We start from the raw sequence: 22,731 nt of genomic DNA, 5'->3' as shown, positions 1-22,731 counted from the left end.
ATATCTAGAATGGAGGAATATATGATCCCTTATCTAATGGACGCGTCATTGACTAGGTTAGAGTTCGACAACAACTTTTAAGAGCTACGATTTCTAGTCGGGTTATGGAGTCGTACTTGTAATAATTTTTAGACTTATCCAAGTGGGAGACTGTTGGATTAGTATCTAAGTCCATAACTATTATTGGTATGTACTTGACGCGAGCGTAGCATGATCCATTTGGGTTGCATATCACCAGGACAATTTGATAGGATAGACTTTTGAGAAGAGATTATTTATGATTTGTTAATATATTATAAGTTCTAATATATTAATATGAAATCATATTATTTAATTAGTATTGATCAAGAATTAGTTTGGAATGAATTTTGTGATCAAAAGAGACTAATTAAATAAATGGGGATTGATTTGGTAAATCATCCATTCTTATAAAGTGGGCTTATGATCCATAGTTCTTTATGTTGGGCCAAACCCATGTGGTGACCGATGGTTACTCCATGGAGGTTAAAACCCATGGAGCCTAAGGAATGTGGAAAGTCATGCACATTAGGGTTTGCATGGTGCAACCGTAGTTGTACCACACTATATAAGAAGCCTCTTGGTTGGTGAAATTGCACTAGAGGTTCTTGGAGAGCTATAGAGCCGATTACTTGTATGCACCATACTGTCTCAAAATTTATCCTTTGTCCTAGGTGTGTTGTGATTCCATTTGAGGAATTCATACTATTGGTGCTAAGCTCTTAAAGGTTCAAGGCTTTCAACTACAATAAAAGGTATGTCATCTAACTAGAATTTTGTAGTATAGATACTCCATTGTATGCTAGTTAGGATGATGCTTTGGAAATGAAAGTTTGGATGTATATTAAAGAAAACATAGATCTAAAGCATCTAGGGTTGCATGTACACCATAGAGTGTTAGAATGCTCAAAACCCTTCAGTGATGACTTGAGAGTGGTGGGGTATAGTGACGCCAGCTTTTAGACCGATAGAGATAATTTCCACTCTCAGTCGGGCTGGGTCTTTACCTGGAATGGAGGAGCAATAACTTGGAAAAGTACCAAGCAGGAGACAGTAGCTGATTCAACGTGTGAATCAGTGTACATAGCAGCAAGCGAGGCGGCGAAGGAGGCAATATGGCTAAAGAACTTCATCGGAGACCTTGGAGTTGTACCAACTATAAAGGAGCCAATGGAGATTTTCTGTGACAGCGAGAGTGCAATTTCCTTAGCCAAGGAACCAAGGGATCATGGCAGATCCAGGCACATCGACAGAAAATATCACTTCATAAGACATCGAATAGAAGAAGGAATCCTCATAGCAAAGAGGGTATCGTCAGAGGAGAACCCAACAGATCCCCTTACGAAGGGACCGAGTAGGGTTAAGTACTTACAACATGCAAGGCGCATCGGGCTGAGGGACGATATTAGTTTTAATGACTATATAGCTTTTGAAACTTGTAATAGTTGAAATGTAATTGACATTTGATGATTTAAATAAAAGATGTTTTTTATTTATAAGTAATGTTACTATCTTGTGTCAATCATTTACTATTGTTTCAGTTTTCATGTTTTGACATCCAGAATAATTATATTATTCAAACTATCCACAGTCAATCATACGTTGGAAGTAGGTATTGAGGCAAGACTGTCAAGAATTTGGCTTGTAGATTGTCTGAATTGTATTAGACATAGCAAAGTTTGCTACAACATTCATGAGTGCTCATAAGGTCTGAGTATTGGATTAAACCCATGCTCACTTGTATCACTTCATGGAATTTATCTCGAGTGATCGTGAGACGATAATATCATATAAGTCTTCAAACCAAGAGATATGAGTTGGTGACTATAAGTTGGTTGTGCATTGATAGTATGAAACCGCTTCAGTAACTTGATGCTATAAAACGTGTTGTTGTGTATAATTTGATGAGTAGTTAGTACAAGCATATGAGTCGAAGTTTATATGTTCCTTTTAGTCTTTGGAGGATTAAAAGCGATATCTTGGGCCCCTCAATGATTTTATTTTGACTTATGTGTCGGGCCCGGTCAGAACTAAATTGATGTGTTCGATTAAGTTCTATGTCAAACAAATCGGAAATTGGGAAACAAACAGTCTGACAATAAGTATGACGTTGTTCCATGTATTTGTCCGACTGATATCTTGAGAACAGAGGATTATATGAGCACTTATCTTAAAAGGCATGTCACAGTTCGGCAGAGGCTTTTAAGAGCTACGATTGCTAGTCGGATCCTGAAGTCATACTTGCAGCTATAGTTATTAGACTTATGCAAGTGGGAGACTATTGGATAAGGTGTCTAAGTCCATAACTATAATGGGTATGTACTTGACCCGAGAGTAGCATAGTCCATTTGGGTTGCATGGCACCAGAACAATCTGAAGGATGGACAATTGAGAAGAGGTTATTTATGATTTATTTGTATATAATAAGTTCTAATATATTAATATGAAATCATATTATTTAATTAGTATTGATCAAGAATTAATTTGGAATTAATTTTGAGATCAAAAGAGACTAATTAAATATATGGGGATTGATTGTATAAATCATTGATTCTTATAATGTGGGCCAATGATCCATAATTCTTTAAGTTGGGCTAAACCAATGTCACAACCCATGGATGGTCCATGGAGGTTTAAACCCATGGAGCATAAGGAATATGGAAGGTCATGCACATTAGGGTTTACATGGTGTAACCCTAGTTTTGCCACACTATATAAGAAACCCCTTAGTTAGTGAAATCGGCCACTAGTAGCCTTTGGAAGAGCTATAGCCGATTTTTGAGTGCAAGTATTCTCTCTCAAAGTCCTCCATTGTTGGTGGTGTTGTGTGAGCATTTGAGGTATCACATTTGGGATGTTGGGCTCTTAAAGGTCCAAGGAATCAAGCTACAAGAAAATGTATGTCATCCAACTAGTTTTTATTATACAAGAACTCATGTTTGTATGCTAGTTTGGATAATGACTTGGAAAATCATTTTGCATGTATAATTAGAGAAAACATAGATCCAAAGTATTTAGGTTTGTTTGTGCACCTTAAGGTTGTTAGGATGCTCAAAACCCTTCAGAAATAACAAAGGAAACACGCTTACGTGTACACACTGTGGCGAAGATGGACACTCAAAAACCAAATGGTATGAACTCATTGGCTACCCGGAGTGGTGGGGTTTCACAAAGAAACCTAGGAAGAGGATTGGCCAAGCTACGACTGTCAAGTCTCCACAAACTGAGGAAACGACTACTCCTATAGCAGCTCACACTTCTACAAACACGGGTATGTCCATCAATAAACAAAACAATCAAAATAACAGGTACATAATTGATACAGGAGCAACAGATCATATGATGAATGATCCAGTAAAATTAATTACGTATCATACTCCAAAACAAACGAAAGTTAAAACTGTGAATGGGGAAATGGCACCTGTAGTTAGTGAAGGAACTGTAAAAGTAACAAATTCTATGGATCTTGATTGTGTTCTTGTAGTTCCTTCACTATCTTCGAATTTACTATCTGTCAACCAAATTACAGAAGAACTAAACTATTATGTGATTTTTTGGAAACATGATTGTGTCTTTCAGCATATGGTAACTCATCAGACTCTTGGCTATGGTACTAGGCGAGGCAGGTTGTATTATCTTGAAGAAAATCATCAAAGTCAAGTGTATCATGCAGGAGTAGTGCAAGTAAATAAGCCTGTGGCAATGTTATGGCATCGTAAGCTAGGACATTTATCTTTTGGTTATATTAGAAAGCTTAAACCTAATTTATTTTCAAATGTAACGGATAGTGATTTCAAGTGTGGTATTTATGAGTTGGCAAAAAACACGAAAATTTCATATGGTTGTAGTGATAATAAAACTTTTGTTCCATTGATGAAAATTCACTCCGATGTATGGGGCCCTACCCTTATACCTACTCCTGATGGTGCAAAGTACTTTGTAACCTTTATTAATGAAAGTACTTGTATGGTATGGGTATTGCTCCTTAAACACAAAGGGTAGGTATTCAATGCTTTTGAAGAACTATACAATACTATAAAAACTGTGTATATGAGGGAAGTCCATGTACTCCAATCTGATAATGGAGGGGAGTATATAAACCACCAAATGAAGAATTTCTATAAGGATAATTTGATTCATCACCAAAATTCATGTGCTAGGTCACCCCAGTAAAACAGACTAGCTGAGAGAAGAAACAGACAACTCCTTGAAATAGTTCGAGCCTCTCTCTTTGACATGGAAGTACCTCAAAATTTTTGGGGTGAAGCATTACGATCAGCTGCGTATCTCTTATACCGAACACCATCAAAGGTACTAGATTTTAAAACTACATTACAAAAGCTTCGTGAGCTTACTGGAATACAAATGAGTGATGGTCTTGAACCACACATATTTGGTTGTACCACATATGTTCTCCAAAATATGGCAATGTTGGAGTGAAGGTCAGTTTGATGCATGTTTCTTGGGTATATAGATGCAAAGAAATGATATAGATGCTTTGATCCCATCGAAAATAAGGTTCATGCCATGTGTGATGTTGCATTTCATGAAATAATTCCATATTTTGGTCATAAGTGTTCCCTTTAGGGGAGAAAAACGAAAAAGTGAAAACACACGACTTTCATGAACTATCCATGATGTTTGATGTAGAAGAAGGTGGGAATTACGAATTTGAAAGTCAAACTGATACCGATACGCCTACTACCAATATCGAGCCGGAGCCTACTACAAACGAAGACCATGAGCTGGAGTCGGAACAAACTAATACCACTAACATTCTAGATGTTACTAATATCCCTGATGTCGATTTTGATTTTGGCTATTCTAATATCCCAGATGTCGATTTTGATTCTGGTTATTATGATGTTATTTTGAAGGATATGAATGAAAAAGGAAGCGAAAGGCGTTAGCCAGTGAGAATCAATCGAGGCCAACCGAAGAAACAATATGTATCCGACTTAAAAGAGAAAGCAAAGCATCCCATCGGGAAATTTTTATCACATCACCGGCTGTTAGACACCCACGCTCTAAGGGTAGAAAAATGTCAACTGTCACTATTCCAAGAGGTGTACAAGAAGCTCTAAAACATGGAAAGTGGAAAAATGCAATGAATGAAGAAATGGAGGCATTACAAAAGAATGAAACATAGGAACTTGTGAATCTTCCCAAAGGCAAGAAGATAGTGGGATGAAGGTGGATTTATAACATCAACTCGATGAAAGCGGAGACATAGACGAGTACAAAGCTAGACTCGTGGCAAAGGGATATACACAAAAATATGGCATAGACTATACAGACACGTTTACTCTAGTAGAAAAGATGAATACGATCATAATTTGGATATCCATTGCAGTGAATAGAGACTGGCCCTTGAAACAATTTGATGTAAAAAATGCTTTCTTGAATGGATACTTAGAGGAGGAGGTGTATATGGATCCACCACTAGGAACGAATAGCAATGGAAGAGTTTGCAAGTTAAAAAGGGTGTTATATGGGTTAAAGAAATCTCCTCGAGCGTGGTTTGGGAGGTTTTCCACCTTTATGAAGAAAATTGGATACAAGAAGAGTGATGTTGACCATACACTCTTTGTAAAAGGAGAAAAAGATAAAAATACAGCTCTCATAGTTTATGTAGATGACATGGCGGTAACTGGAAACGATCATGAGGAAATAACCAAGCTACAAAAGGTTCTTGCTACAAAGTTCGAGCTAAAGGATATAGGTCACCTCAAGTATTTCTTGGGCATTGAAGTATCTAGGTCAAGAGCAGGAATCAACCTTTTTCAGCGAAAATATGTATTGGATCTACTAGCTGAAACTGGAATGCTAGATTGCAAACCGATTAATAATATATCAAAACTAACTACTCCTTGTCAATCAGTGAGAACCAAGTTCCATCAAACAAGGAAAGGTATCAAAAACCGGTGGGAAAACTTATATACTTAGCTTATACATGACCATACATTGCTTATGCTGTGAGTGTGGTTAGTTTTTATGCATGCTCCAGGAGAAGAACACATGAATGATGTTAATCGCATACTAAGGTACCTTAAGTCATCTCCTGGAAAAGGATTATTTTTTGGAAGGAACATAGATCATGAGAATGAACAGGAAGTAAGGGGTTACACGGATGTTGATTGGGGTGGTGATCAAATGGATGGCAAGTCCACCTCTGGATACTTCACATTTGTGGGAGGAAACTTAGTGACATGGAGGAATAAAAAGCAGAAAGTAGTATCTCGATCAAGTTCAGATGTCGAGTTTCTTGGAATGGTACATGGAATATGGGAACTACTATGGATAAGAAGAATTCTACTGGATTTGGGAATAGTATTGACTACACCCATGCTCCTATATTGTGATAATGAGTCCAATGTGAAAATTGCTAACAATCCTGTACCACAAGATCGAACAAAGCATGTGGAGATTGACTGGCACTTCATTAAGGATCATCTCGAGAAAAGAACTGTGGAGTTACCACATGTTGCATCGAAAGAGCAGTTAGCCGATATGCTAACTAAGGCTGTGCGTGGAAGAATATTCGAGAATATTTGTAAGCTCTCTTGACAAGCTGGGAATGGTAGATATCCATTCACCACCTTGAGGGGGAGTGTCGGCAAGAGCTTAGTAGATTAGATATGTTATGTAAATTTTATCTTGTCATAGAATCATAGATTAATGGTTGTATCATGTATTATATGTAATTTGTTAGCTCCTATATTGTATATATACATGTACTATACGATCAATAAAAAATACTGGAAAATTACTTCATATCTGTTCTTGATTTCACAGTTTCATACACATACTAATCTCGATTCATATCTTTGGGTATTCTGAGTCTTTGTCTACTTAACAAAACCTTTACATGATATTTAAAACCAATACTACAGTAACATACACATTTTTCCATTTTTAATTTTGCCCCACAATTTGCCATATATATATATATATATATATATATATATATATATATATATATATATATATATATATATATATATATATATATATATATATATATATATATATATATATTATGCCATGTATAAATATAATTTTCATCATGTACAACATATAATGTATAATTTTGATTCTGTTTTTTGTCCTACCTCATTGAATAGCTGCAATATACTTGCATTTTTCACGATTTTCATTCGTATTCTTGTTTCTTTAAATTATTTTCATTCTAATCCATCATCTATTATGTGTAAATACAACTTACATAGTAAATAGACATACCACATATGGGACATGGTCTTTGGCATTTACATTACGAAATTCTTGAATTCAGCTTCTTTTTTTGTCCCGCGTTGTGTTCTTTTTACCAATTCATGCATAAATTCTTACGCTTTCTTAGGGTTTTCATCCTAAGGTATAAGATAACTTGTTCAAATATAGTTCTCACCTTCAATTAATGTTTCAAGCAAATTTTGCCATTTTTACCAAATTCTTACTAATTCATCATCTTACAAGGACTTGAACATTTATTTTCTAAGACACATTCATAACCTATTTTTTTACCATTTTTTTTCAGTTACTAATATAGTAAATTTGAAATTTTATAGATGTTACAAATACATACCCTTTAAAGGAATTGTTCCCTTGCAATTCGCTTCATAGTCTACAAAATTGAGGTATCACATCATCATATTCTCATATGTTTCAATGTACTTTTCAAAAAACAGCATCCTAATTTGCACTTTCTCCCATTTCTCAAATAAACATTTGTTTCTTTCTATCATTTTCATTCTAAATATTATGATATGTCCAAACACAACTTTTTTAATAGCTTGACATATATATAAAGTATAGTTTAACCACATTGTTCATATTCGTTCAACTTACAGCACTTCCCAATATTGGATTTTGTGTCAACTATGGAAAATAGATTTTACATGATCCTTAAAATACCCGGTAACAATGATCAAAATTCAAATCTGACATGTAGTCCCAACAATAATAACAATGTATCTTATTTGGAACAATTCCTTAAGCGTTATTTTAAGTTATTAAATTTTGAAATAATAATTAATTATAATTAATATATGTAATTTAACATTATAGAAAAAGGCCCATTTAGTTGGTGGAAACATAAAAGAAGGGAATATATTAATTTAGAGCGGCAACCACCCTTGGCAAAGGCACCACACAAAAGTTTAGGTCATGATCTTTGACCTCTAGTCCTTAGTGGTGTTGTTAGTGACTAGGTTCAATGAACCTTTTAGCCCTTTAATCCTCCTATATATTTAGTGCCAATATGCTCTCTCTTGCAATTTTCAAATATGGAAGTAATATTATGTTTTCAACGATCTGTCGCTTTTTCTCTCCTGCTTCTCTCGGGTATCAAATTCTTCCTTCTGTACTTTTATTATTATTTTTTTGTATTTTTATAATAAAGAAACTTGTGATTTCTAAAATATATCTTATTAAAATGATGTATAAGATTATCAAAACGTTTGTCGTTTGTTTATTTACGGATAATTGGGTAGTTCCCCGAAATAGATAACTTGAAAACTTCTTTGATTGGTTACTAATCGAGAATGATTTTCGTTTATGGAATATAATTAAATAATTTAATTTCTTTGGTGTTTGAAGACATAAAACTTAAACACTGGTTACCTGTGAGATTCGATGGAGCTCAAGGAAGAAGGGTATAAAAGACAATGATTTTTGAAAAGGTTATTCTTTTTATTGATCTTGTGTAAATAAATAATTATAATGGAAAGTAGAAACAAAAGATTCCATGGATTAATTTATGTTTATACTCCCTTGTGGAAGACACAGGTCTTTTCGCACTAGAAGAGGGTCAAATCTGAAATTATTGTAATATTACATTAGAGACCACCTTTATTCTTAATCATGGTGGCAATAGTACAAAATTCACATGCTTAAATTATGTTATATTTTTTTAAAAACAGTCTGTTGTTCTATAATATATGTTTCTGTTTCTTCACAACGTATAAGCTTACATTTGAAATGTCTATCATGCCATATTTGATCGACTTTTCATAGTTTTAAAACTATTGATACGACAAATTAACATTTGGCCCACATTTTTAGATGTGTCGATAATGAACATTGTTTGCGACATGTAAGCCTGACAAAGATATTGTTCAATTGCATATAGCAAATTACGAGGGTGGAATAAGTTGAAGAAGATGTGACAGCCATCGTCATCAGCGCATCAATATGAGTTATAGAGTTCCCCTTTCAAACTTCAAATTTCCCGATTCCATGGTTGCTTCTACTACGTGATATGAGATATCATTTCGTCATAATAGATTGTTGATGAAGAATGTATTTTTTACAATTTATTCTTCGATTGTCTGCAATACTTTAAAATCGATGAGACCCATTCATGATAAAAGGGTCTTATTTAAGTGTAATTGAACATCACTTGGTTTATAATTAGTTAACTTCCAGTTATATTTCTTTCTAGTAAAACAAGATTGGTAAAATATGTTTTGTTGATGTACCACCATTCTTGTGCTTCTTCTCAACACTTTGGTCGCGATTCAGCCAACTCGGGCAGTATCAACTTAGTCCAACCACCTTGGTCCTGTAGTACGATACGACATGCTTATCTGCTCATTCTATTATGTAATGGAAAATAATCTCAATACCTTTCAAAGAGACATACAAATACAATATATATATATATATATATATATATATATATATATATATATATATATATATACATAATCTCTGGTGAAGGTTAGTGAAGGTTAGTAAAGGTTGGTGAAGGTCACATGCTAAAAAGAGGACTTTCTGAGACTATGAATTAGAGTCAGATCGACAACCGGAGGACCCGAAGAATCCATTTTTTGAACTAGTTCGTTTGGGCGCGACACGGGTTATAGTGTGTCATGTGAGTGCACTCAAGTATGTCAACTTTATATTTTTGTTGGGATATGTTGGGAGAGATATATATAAGAAGAGGTGCGAACTACGACGATACCTAAAAAAGTAATTGAGAGCTCCAGGATATGTCATGCCAACCTCACGGCTAATCTGATCTGTTGAAGCATGTCGGGGGAAGAGGTCGTGAGGATAATGTAGTTAACATAAAGTAATAGATAAGTTGTGGTACAAGGATTCTGAAGAATAAAAAGTGAACGGTTGGCACGACTATGTTAAAAACCAATAGTGATAGCATATTAGGCGAATTTGTGGAACAAAGCCAGTGGTGCCTCTTTGAGCATCTCAAAAGATAGCACACTAAAACATCCCAAAAATACAGACCGAATCGTGTATCTCAAAACATCGTGTCAAAATACTGTATCAAAATCATATGAAAATATCAGAGTCTAAACATCCCAGGTTGAAGCTGTAGTGTGTGCCATGCGATCATCCCGAGCCCTTCCCCTTGCTAGTGGAAGTACCTGAAACGAAAGCTGAAAACTGTAAGTATGAAGCTTAGTGAGTTCCCCAAACTACCACATACCATACAGATATCATGCAACTAGGAGATACGGGCCCCGCTCACTCTCATGGAGATTCGGGCCCCGCCCACACTCCGCTACTAACATGCATACAAGTATCAAACAGACAACAAGTATATCTATCAAACAATCACATATCAACAATCAAATAATACTATAAGCATCGGGCCCCGCCCACTCTAAGCTACTATGAGATTCGGGCACGGACCACACTCAGCTACTAACATATCATATATACGGGCCGGCCTTGGTGCCGTAGACCCGTTCCTAGTGAAAGAAACTCACCTCACAAGACTGACTGCTGAAAACTCGAGTGAGGAATCCCTGTTTGCTGCTCCGGCGACTCTCCGGCTCTCAATTTCATAATAACACTTAATCAGAATGTGCTAATCCTCTCTTAGGGTAAAATGACCATTTTACCCCTGGTCAAAATCAAAGTCAAAGTTAACTCCCAGTCAACCCAAATCGTCGAGTTATCTCCCAACTCGGTAGTCCCAGAATGCTTAACCTCGTGGTCAACTGAGTCAACTCATCGAGTCCCTTAACAGACTCGTCGAGTTCTTGCTGTCATAATAATCGGGACAACCCGATTCAACTTGTCGAGTCCTTCCCTGAACTCGGCGAGTTCCCCTGTCTAATTGAGCCATCTCAATGGATTAAGCTCCTACCATTCAGATCTATGTTCCAAACTTCATCTACATACTGGAAATGCAACTCTTAAGGGTTTAACCCAAACCCTAACTTCTTTAAGACATAAAACTTGGTCCACAAGCCATAATACCATAAACCAAAGCACAATATAATAGATCTAGGCTCTTATCATCTATAGGACACGTAAAGGCCCGAGATTTCCTCCCATGCATGGTCTTTTAGGGCTAAAAAGGCCATGTTCTTGCATATAAACTTGCATGGGGTCTCCATGGTCATAAAGTTTGCACCTTTATGCCATGGAACCCTTCCTAGACCCCATATCTGAGATATACATCACTTGGGACGTCCCAATCCCAAGGGATAAGGTTCTTAAACCAATTCCTTTATAAAATGAGAACAAATAGATCTAAGAGAAGAAGGATCAAGTTAGGGACTTGATTACCAAAAAATACAGTAAATGAAGTGTAGCTCTTGGATCTACTTCTTCCCCTTTGAGCCTTCTATCTTCTTCTTCTTCCACAAGCTTCAAAAGGCACAATAACACTCAAAATAGCAAGAACTAGCTCAAAATCACTCAAGGTGGATTAGGGTTTCGAGATTAGGGTTTGGAGGTGATAGAGGCTGGGGTGGAGGCCAGATATGACGTTTAAATAGGGTGCAAACCCTGAAGATTAGGGTTTCCTCCTGATGGACCTACTAGTCGAGTCCAGACTTCGACTCGTCGAGTAGACCACTTAAACCCCGCGTCTGGCATCTACTCGGCGAGTTAGGGCTACCAACTCGTCGAGTAGCTCTTACAAAATGAATATTTTAATAGATTAAATGTGTGCCAGGAACGGGGTGTTACAATTCTCCCTCATTTGTTTTAAACTTCGTCCTCGAAGTCTGCTGCATCTGAAAACAACTCTGGGTAGTGCTCCCTCATCTCCTCCTCGGGCTCCCATGTCCACTTTGAACCCTTACGGTGCTGCCACTGCACCTTCACTAACTCAACCCGCTTGTTCCTTAGCTCCTTCGTCTTGAGATCTAGAATCGCCACTGGTCTCTCAATTTAGTTCAGGTTGTCATCAACCTGAATATCCCCAAGGGGTACCACTGTTGAATCATCCACCAAGCACTTCTGTAACTGGGAAACATGGAAAGTGTTGTGGATCTGACTGAGCTCGGAAGTAAGATCAAGTCTGTATGCTACCTTGCCCACCTGGACTATGACTCGGAAGGGGCCGATATACCTGGGGCCTAGCTTGCCCTGCTTCCGGAATCGTATGATACCCTTCAAGGGCGACACCTTCAGGAGAACCATGTCGCCCTCCCGAAACTCCAAGTCTGAACGCCGCTTTTTGGCGTAACTCTTCTGCCGACTCTGAGTGGTCTGGAGCCTGCTGGATCCGCTCAGTGGTCTTGAGTACTACCTCCGTACTCCCCATGACCCTCTGATCGACCTCACCCCAATAGATTGGGGTCCTACACTTCCTCCCGTAGTGCATCTTGAAGGGAGGCCGGTCTATACTGGCGTGGTAACTGTTGTTATACGAAAATTCCGCTAAAGGAAGATACGTATCCTAACTGCCACTGAAATCCAAAACACATGCACGAAGCATGTCCTCGAGAGTCTGAATCATTCTCTCGCTCTGTCCGTCCGTCTGGGGGTGGAAAGCGGTGCTGAAGTGGAGACGAGTACCCATCTCGTCATCAAACCGCTTCGAAAATCTGGAAGTAAAACAGACATCTCGGTCTGACACCATCGAGACAGGCACTCCATGGCGTGCCACTACCTCTCAAACATAAATCTCGTCTAACGTCTCGGCCTAGATGCTCTCCTGGATCGGTATGAAGTGGGCACTCTTGGTCAACCGATCCACGATGACCCAAATCGCATCAACCCCACGTGCGGTCCTGGGAAGCTTAGTGATGAAATCAATAGTAATGTCCTCCCACTTCTACACATGGATGTCTAACGGCTACATCTTTCCGTGAGGCCTCTGGTTTTATGCCTTCACCTTCCTGCAGGTCAGGCATCTCTCTACGTACCAAGCTACATCCCGCTTCATGCAGGGCCACTAGTAATCGGGACGAAGATCTCTGTACATCTTCGTCGCCCCGGGATAGATGGAGAACCTCGACTTATGGGCCTCATCCATCAGAATCTGCCGTACTCCACCCCAGTACGGAAACCAGACCCTCCAATGCAAGGTCAACAACCGTCGGCTGTCATAATCAAACAAGGCCACCTGGCCCACAACCCTCTCGCATTTCTGACGCTCCTCCTTCAGGCCCTCAACCTACGCCTCTTTAATCTGCTCCAATGGTGGAGTAATCACTGTCATCCTCAGATAGATGTCTCCTCCTTCAGGCCCTCAACCTACGCCTCTTTAATCTGCTCCAATGGTGGAGTAATCACTGTCATCCGCCTAGTGGCTTACGGCGTCGGCCACTACGTTGGCCATGCCCGGGTGGTAAAGGATCTAACAATCGTAATCCTTAACCACATCTAACCACCGACACTGCCTCATGTTCAGATTCGGCTGATCCATGAGGTATCTCAAACTCTTGTGATCTGTGTAAACGGTACAACGGACCCTATAGAGGTAATGCCTCCAAATCTTGAGGGCGAAGACCACAACCCCCAACTCTAAATCGTGCGTTAGATAGTTACCCTCGTGAGGCTTCAACTGTCTCGAGGCATAAGCTATCACATGACCCCGCTGCATCAATACTGCTCCCATGCCTGTGATCGAAGCATCACAGTAAACTATGAAGTCAACTACACCCTTTGGCAGAGTGAGAATCGGAGCCTCGCACAATCGTTTCCTGAGCATCTCAAAGGATGTCTGCTGCACAGGTCCCCAACAAAAAACTCCCGACTTCTTGGTCAGTCGGGTCAACGGAACTCCAATCTTGGAGAATTCCTGAATAAATCTCCTGTAATACCCTGCCAGACCCAAGAAACTCTGAATCTCGGTTGAAGAGCTCAGAATCTTCCACTGCTTCACGACCGCTATCTTGGCCGGATCGACCAAAATACCCTTCTGGTTGACAAGATGCCCAAGGAACTGCACCTCGCGCAACCAGAACTTACACTTGGAGAACTTCGCAAAATTTCTCTCCCTCCTCAGTGTCTCCAGCACCTCACTCAGGTGCTCCTCATTCTGCTCCTAAGTCTTGGAGTAAACCAAGATGTCATCAATGAAGACTATTACAGACCGATCCAACATCGGTTTGCACACGCGGTTCATGAGGTCCATGAACGCGGCTGGAGCACTGGTGAGCCCAAACGGCATCACCATAAATTCATAATGACCATAGCGAGTCCTAAAAGTTGTCTTCTACACATCATCATCCCTGATTCGCATCTGGTGATATCCTGACCGTAGATCAATCTTGGAGAACCAAGATGCTCACTGAAGCTTGTCAAACAAATCATCAATCCTCGGAAGTGGGTAACGGTTCTTCACCGTTATCTTGTTCAACTCCCGGTAGTCTATGCACATTCGATGTGACCCGTCCGTCTTCTTCACAAACAGGATCGAGGCTCCCCATGGTGAACTGCTCGACCTGATGAAACCCCTGTCTAGCAGCTCTTGCAGTTGCGTAGACAACTCCTGCATCTCGGGAGGAGCCAACCGATATGGTGCCTTGGCTATTGGAGCCGCACCAGAGACTAGGTCAATCCTAAAGTCAACCTGTCTCTCCGGAGGTACCCCATGTAAATCCTCCGGGAATACATCCGGATACTCTCGCACCACCGGTACATCATCAACGGTCGCCATCCTCGTATCCCGGGTATCCATGACATAGGCGACGTATTCTGTGCATCCCTACTGAAGGTGGGCCCTTGCCCTCGCCGCTGAACATAAAATCGGTCCGCGTTGTGGCTTCTCGCCCTGAATCACTAGCTCTCCCCCACTAGGAGTACGAACCCTCACTAGCTGCAGCTCACAGTCAATCACTGCCATTGCAGCTCAACCAATCCATACCCACTATAACTTTATTCCCACGCAGGGGAATAGGAACCAGATCCACTGAAAACTGCTGATCGAATAACTGTAGCGTACAACCTCTATGAACCCTCGCAACTCTGACGGTCCTATCATCGGCTATCTCTACATCAAGTGGACAATCCAGCTCCCCCGGAGCTCTACTAAATCACTTGCTAAGTGCGAGCGACAAAAAAGATTGGGTAGCCCCCGAATCAAACAGTACCATAGCTGACATGTCGTTCACTAAGAACGATCCTATAGACAAACACACAAACATGAGTAATAATCAGAAATAATAAAGAGATAATGGAGAAGATATATACCCATAACCATATCAAGGGATGCACATACCTCCTCTGCTATCAACTGGAAGGCTCTACTCTTCGCCGCTGGCGCCTCTGCCCAGCCTTGATAGCCGTCTGTAACCCTCATAGTGGTAGGAGAAGGTGCCACCACCTGTCCTACTAATGCTACACTCAGACACTGGGACTTCTTGTGTCCCCTCTGATTGTAATGAAAGCAAATTAGATCAGATGCTATGGTGGTGGTAGTAGCAGTACAATCCATGCTGACATGTCCAGTTCGGTCGCACTTGAAGCAGCCCGAACTACCCGCCCTACACGGCCCCTGATGAACCCTGCCGCACTTGCCACAGCGGCCTCGGCCCTGCTGGCCCTTCCCTCGGGATCTAATTTGGGCTTTTTCCCGAGCCCTCTGTGCCAGACACTGCCTCTGGCTTCCTCTTCCTCTCTATCTCAAAATCAATTTCCCTCTCACGAGCCCTCGCTATCATATCCTCCAGCGTCTTGCAGCTAGATCGGCTCACAAACTGTCTGATATCACTCATCAGCATCTCATGGTATCGGGCTTTTTTCATCTCCTCGTCTGCCATGTACTGCAGAATGAGAAGGGCCCTCTCCCTGAACTTGGCAGTAATCTCCGCCACTAACTCAGTCGTCTGTCGGAGATCCTGGAACTCCCTAGCAAGTTGTTGTACCTCAATAACGGGTGCGGACTCGGCCCTGAAACTGGTCATGAATTCACCCCAGGTCATTGCATCCAACACTGTATCATCACCAATAGCTCTCCTAACCTCCTCCCACCAGTCGCGTGCCCTGTCCTTCAAGAGATAGGAGGCAATCCTAACCTTGTCCCCCTTGGGACATCTGCTGGTGCGGAACGCGTTGGCGACATCAGCCAACCACCTGCTGCTAGCAATGGGGTCCCGATCCCCACGATAGTCGGGAGCTCCACATACTATGAACTCCCGGAAGGTAAGTCTGCGCGACCCATCATGGCCGCTATCTCAGTGCGAAAAGCGCTCTTCTTCTCATCCAGAAGCTCTAAAATACCCCTCTTGACCGATCCAAAGATCACAGGAGTCTATTCTAGAATGCTATGTGTAACCTCAGACGAAATGAACTCCCTCGTCTGCTCATCCATCTGCTCGGATCCAGAGCCCGAGCCTGATCCCTCACCTGAAGTGCTAGTCGGCCTCGGGCGTAGAACCACCATACTGAAAATACACCATAACAAACATCAGTATACTCATCAAATCTCAAGGGATATAACATACTACAAGTTTCCTGAATTCATCTTATCCTTCCTTGATTCGAGTACGGATCCTCTGCTTTAAGTAGTACGGGCCCATACTACCTTCCACATCTATCTGTACTTTCCTCAAGAACTGCCTTGACTCCACCAAGTCCCTTCTACTACTACTGCTGATCTCATACTAAACTTTTCCTAGGCTTTCCCTAGGGTAATCACCAACCAACTCTCCACCATCAGCTGCATAAGAAGTCCCTACTATCTCCCCTAACTAGCTTGGAAATACTATTACATATCACTAAAACTAGATAATTCTTCGAATGAGAGGTTCTACCCTACGGTTAGACTCAAACGAGAGCTGCGAAATAAGGCTAAACCTAACCTTCTGAAATTATTTAGTCCTCGCAATATGTAACTTAACATATTTGTTTACTAGTTAGTAATAGATAACTAGAACTCCTAAAAGCACAAAGCAAGCAGCATTCGAGCATCGAGTAAACATAATCAAGCATATCTCTCTCAGGCTATCCCTAACTAATCTGTACTAGCATGCAATTCATAAAGCTGAGATACATATAACAGGCACATAAGGCATCCTTCCTAGATCCTTAGTCCTAAACTAGCATGCAATTCTCACAAAGTTGATACACATATAATAGGCACATAAGTCATCCTTCCTAGATCCATAGTCCTAATCTAGCATTGTGTTCTCATAAAGCTGATAATCATAACATAACATAAACTTGTATGGGTATTTTGGGAGTACTTACTTGAGCTCGGCTGATTGCATGCACCACACCCTTTTATCTTTTTCAAAGTTTTTTTCTCTTTTCAAAATTCTTTTCTTTTTCTAAAAGTTATTTTTATAAAAATAATTTTCTTTTGAAAATTTTCATACCAAATCCTTAGTTTGAGTTCAGACACACCCGAGAGCGTGCTTGAATCCCTCAAACCACGGCTCTGATACCAACTGAAACATACTAAAAATACAGACCGAAAATTTCTTTTTAAAATCATTTATATCAAAACCATAGGTCATCCATCATCATATAGATAACCATGAATCGTGTATCTCAAAACATCGTGTCAAAATACTGTATCAAAATCATATGAAAATATCAGAGTCTAAACATCCCAGGCTGAAGCTGTGGTGTGTGCCATGCGATCATCCCGAGCCTTCCCCTTGCTAGTGGAAGTACCTGAAACCAAAACTGAAAACTGTAGGAACGAAGCTAGTGACTTCCCCAAACTACCACATACCATACAAATATCATGCAACTAGGAGAAACGGGCCCCACCCACTCTCATGGAGATTCAGGCCCCGCCCACACTCTGATGTCTAGGAGATTCATGCCCCACCCACACTCCGCTGTCTAGGAGATTTGGGCCCTGCCCACACTCCGTTGTCTAAGAGATTCGGGGCCCGCCCACACTCCGCTACTAACATGCATACAATTATCACACAGACAACAAGTATATCTACCAAACAATCACATATCTACACTCAAATAATACTATAAGCATCGGGCCCCACCCACTCTAAGATACTATGAGATTCGGGCCCTGACTACACTCAGATACTAACACATCACATATACGGTCCGACCTTGGTGCCGTAGACCCGTTCCTACTGAAAGAAACTCACCTCGCAAGACTGACTGCTGAAAACTCAAATGAGGAATCCGTGTTTGCTGCTCCGGCGACTCTCCGACTATCAATTCCATAATAACCCTTTTACCCATGGTCAAAGTCAAAGTGAAAGTCAACTCCCAGTCAACCCAACTCGTCGAGTTATCTCCCAACTCGGCGAGTCCCTGAATGCTTAAACTCGTGGTCAACTAAGTCAACTCGTCGAGTCCCTTAACAGAGTCATCGAGTTCTTGTTGTCATAATAATCGGGACAACCCGCTTCAACTCGTCGAGTCCTACCGTGGACTCGGCGAGTTCCCCTGTTTGATTGAGCCATCTAAATGGATTAAGCTCCTACCATTCAGATCTATGTTCCAAACTTCATCTACATACTGGAAATGCACTCTTAAGGGTAAAGTTTCCAACTTTACCCATCCTTAGTCCTTCCTAATGGGTTTAACCCAAACCCTAACTTCTTTAAGACATAAAACTTGGTCCACAAGCCATAGTACCATAAACCAAAGCACAATAAACTAGATCTAGGCTTTTATCATCTGTAGGACGCGTAAAGTCCCAAGCTTTTTTTCACATGCATGGTCTTTTAGGGCTAAAAAGGACATGTTCTTGCATATAAACTTGCATGGGGTCTCCATGGTCATAAAGTTTGCACCTTTATGCCTTCGAACCCTTCCTAGACCCCAGATCTGAGATATACATCACTTGGGACGTCCTAATCCCAAGGGCTAAGGTTCTTAAACCAATTCCTTCGTAAAATGCAAACAAATAGATCTAAGAGAAGAAGGATCAAGTTAGGGACTTGATTACCAGAAAATGCAGTAAATGAAGTGTAGCTCTTGGATCTACTTCTTCCCCTTTGAGCCTTTTATCGTCTTCTTCTTCCACAAGCTTCAAAAGGCACAATAACACTCAAAATGGCATGAACTAGCTCAAAATCACTCAAAGTGGATTAGGGTTTCGAGATTAGGGTTTGGAGGTGATAGAGGTTGGGGTGGAGGCCAGATATGATGTTTAAATAGGGTGCAAACCCTGAAGATTAGGGTTTCCTCCTGATGGACCTACTCGTCGAGTCCAGGCTTCGACTCGTCGAGTAGAACACTTAAACCCCACATCCAAACTGGCATCTACTCGACGATTTAGGGCTACCAACTCGTCGAGTAGCTCTTACAAAATGAATATTTTAATAGATTAAATGAGTGCCAGGAACAGGGCGTTACGCACACATATTCCGAAAATCATGGATTATGGAACCCTAGATGTTGATCCATGTAAACATTTTCCAGAAGGTTACCGTGAAGAAATGCATTCTTCACATCTAACTAGTTAATATGCCAGTCTTGAGATACAACAATACTATGAAATGTATGTATAGTGGCCAGTTTGACAATTGTACTGAAAGTCTCATCACTATATATACTATGTTGTTGATTGCGACCATTAGCTATGAGGCATGCCATATAGCAAGAGAGGGAAAGAGAGAGAGAGAGAGAGGAAGAGAGAGATAGAGAGAGGGGGGAGGAATATGTATGAAATTCCTGATGAAAAATCCATATAAACTACACAATATTGATCCTAGGAGGTCAGGGGTACTAAGGATCAAGTTTAATTTGAAATTAGAGAACTACAATCATCATGCACAGCCTGACGCCGATGAGGATCCTCAATAGCCTCTAAGTATGATCTGGTATGAGGCAATATGGAGGAGATGTCCATATTAGGATATTTAGTGGGTTTGATTATACCATTCTCTAGAACAAGTAGTCGCCGAATTAGTATAAGTGAGTGTTTGTCATGAGAGACCGTAGTGGGATCCGAGGGAGAAGATATGGTCTCATCAATTATAGAATGGTCCCGAAATTAGGGTGGGAGATCCTAAATATCATCAATCGTAAATATCGTTTGAGCTCCAGGCTGATCTACCAATTATCTGAAGCGTCGGATTCCCCACATGTCGCTGAAATTGACATCCTTTCAACGACTGTACCACAAGAATCTATCCAAGAGTTTGTCTCGCCAAGCTACCCTAACCTACTTGTATATAAGGCTTCAACAGCCCTCCTATTCTAACCGGGGATATCATAACCAACCATCACACAGATGCAATGTTACTTACTTTACTCTAAATGAATGCTACACATCCAGCTACCGTCTTACAACATGACCGACCCCATACGACCCATATCCTTCCTTGATCCCATGAATGATGTGGCCCTCCCACAGTCTCACAAAATCTTTAATGCTACCTGCCAACCTAGTGAATTCTATGGCCACCCCGCATTATTACAACACTTATATCACTACATGCTAACCTAGTGAACGCTGTGGCCACCCTGTAGTCTTACAACACTGCCACACTGGCATGGACCTAACCCATGGTCTTACCGGGCATCTACCATCCCAACCATAATCATCATGAGTCGAAGCCTCATCCGGATATACCCAAAATTAGGTGTTTGGGTTATACTTCGAACCCTAAAGCCTTCATCAGACAAGAACAGGAAAAAAGGCTCTAACACAATCCCTCCACCTAAAACTAATTACATACCCTCCATGCGCCACCACTAATATGCAAGGTAACTTCAAATCTCATTTCTTGTGCAATCCCATAGTCGAAGCAGTTCTCCCCTACTTGGATTCAACTGCACTCTTCCAACCATAAAATTGATAGATTATAATGTATCTCGTAAACTAACTACTCGAAACTACCGACAACCTATGCCCACAAGTACTAGCATTCCATTACTAGCCAATGCTATCGAACGCACACCTGTTAAAATTGAATGAATACTCCCCAAAATCTTAACAAGTTCAATATTCCTGAGCACTTTCCACTAAATTCACTATAAGTCCTCGACGACTTTATCAGATGATGAAGAACAAAATCTCAACTATCGTAATGGGTACCGAACCAATTCAACGACCAACTTGCACTAGAGTAATTTCCAAGTTAACCTGCAACTGAGCACACTTCGAAGGTCTGAACTTGACGATTACTGATCTTACGACCATGATCAAACCAATTCCTCATTGTCTCGTATTCCCGAATGACCCCTACAATTCATGCATTCAAACCCAACATGCCCACCTTACGGATTACTTGATTTCCTTGCTGATACCACCAAATATTGAACCGCCTGTTGGTCTTCTCTCACTTAAGCTTGCTATGACGGTGGTCAACGGATCCCACATCGACATCCAAAACCGGACCACCCGAATATCTTCTAAGAATGGCTCTCGGTAAGGAAAATTGTGACATCCCCGTTTTCACGGCCAGAAAAGACCGATTTTGTTTATGCTTGTTTGAAAATCAGAGTAACATTTTAAATAAAGGTGTTGCAGAATTTGTCCCAAAACAAAATATGATAAAGATTTATCAAAAGCATTTCCAAGGAAATGTATTTCATTAAAAGACTCAGGATGTCATGTTCGATACAGATCAAAAGCATAAACAGTACAATATAAGCCTTACTACATTATTTCATATCTACAAGCCTCTATCCGTAATCCCTCATCCAAAACATCACATCTATGCTCGAACGCCACTACCTGTAATACATGAAACTGAGTGGGTCAGGCTTGGGAGCCTGGTGAGCACATAGGGTTTTCAACCCACAATAAATAAGTTTATTAATTTCATCAATCAACAATAACTCGATTACCCGTTCCCGTTATCCTCACTTTACGTCCCTAAACACCTATCATAAGGGACCTAGCCTAAGGATCATCATCGGGATGGACACTACTGCTAAGGGGGTTCCTCAGCAATAAATGTCCTAAAGGCAACCATGAGGGGGATGGAGTACACCGGTGAACATATCGTTCACAAACACCTACAGGTTGCGAACCTGCTAGCGTTCCACTGGACTCTCTAGAAGAGTCTGTGGTCGTCATCTACACTCCGCTAGATGACTGGATCACCAACAACATCGAGGCCTCTAATCATTTTATCACACATCGTCTTATTACATCTACCCATGTTTTACCCCAACATTTTTGTAGATATAAAATACATATACAGTTTAAATAATGAAAAACTTGTATAAAATCATTCATCCAACATAGACAACAAGTATTTAGATAATATGCACACATAACACGTAATTTATATAAAATACTTCATATCTATGTGTAAGATGAAAGTAACTATGCACTCACCTAATTAGGTGGTGACTCGGTACTTGAACAACACTTTCTTTATCTCAAAACAATTTTTCCTTGACCAAAACCTAGTATTAATACCACTAGAGTTTAGTTTTAACGTTAACCGTGACTAATTAATAGTCTAGCTATTATTATTATTATATAAGCGTTAAATAACACTCAATATAACTCATAATAATAGCCCAAATAATTATTTTAAGGACCTAATAACATTACTATAATTATTTAAAAGTTATATTAAAAATTGCGTAGGCGTAGCTCACTTACAGTGGATT

At 40.3% G+C, this 22,731-nt stretch overlaps 1 long non-coding RNA gene across 1 annotated transcript; it reads left to right on the top strand.

Moving 5' to 3' along the window:
• Nucleotides 1–8,222: 8,222 nt before the first annotated feature.
• Nucleotides 8,223–9,447, top strand: LOC145125600 (uncharacterized). The gene is made up of 2 exons (XR_013716073.1): nt 8,223–8,361; nt 9,149–9,447. It is a non-coding gene; the product is annotated as an uncharacterized LOC145125600 (long non-coding RNA).
• The last annotated feature ends 13,284 nt before the right edge of the window (nt 9,448–22,731 follow it).

The sequence above is a fragment of the Lactuca virosa genome, chromosome 7, assembly GCF_052849685.1.
Source record: "Lactuca virosa cultivar CGN04683 chromosome 7, Lactuca_virosa_CGN04683_v6, whole genome shotgun sequence".
Classification (NCBI taxonomy): domain Eukaryota; kingdom Viridiplantae; phylum Streptophyta; class Magnoliopsida; order Asterales; family Asteraceae; genus Lactuca; species Lactuca virosa.
The sequence above is the reverse complement of the archived record's forward strand: the minus strand, read 5'-3'. Positions and strand labels throughout refer to the sequence as shown.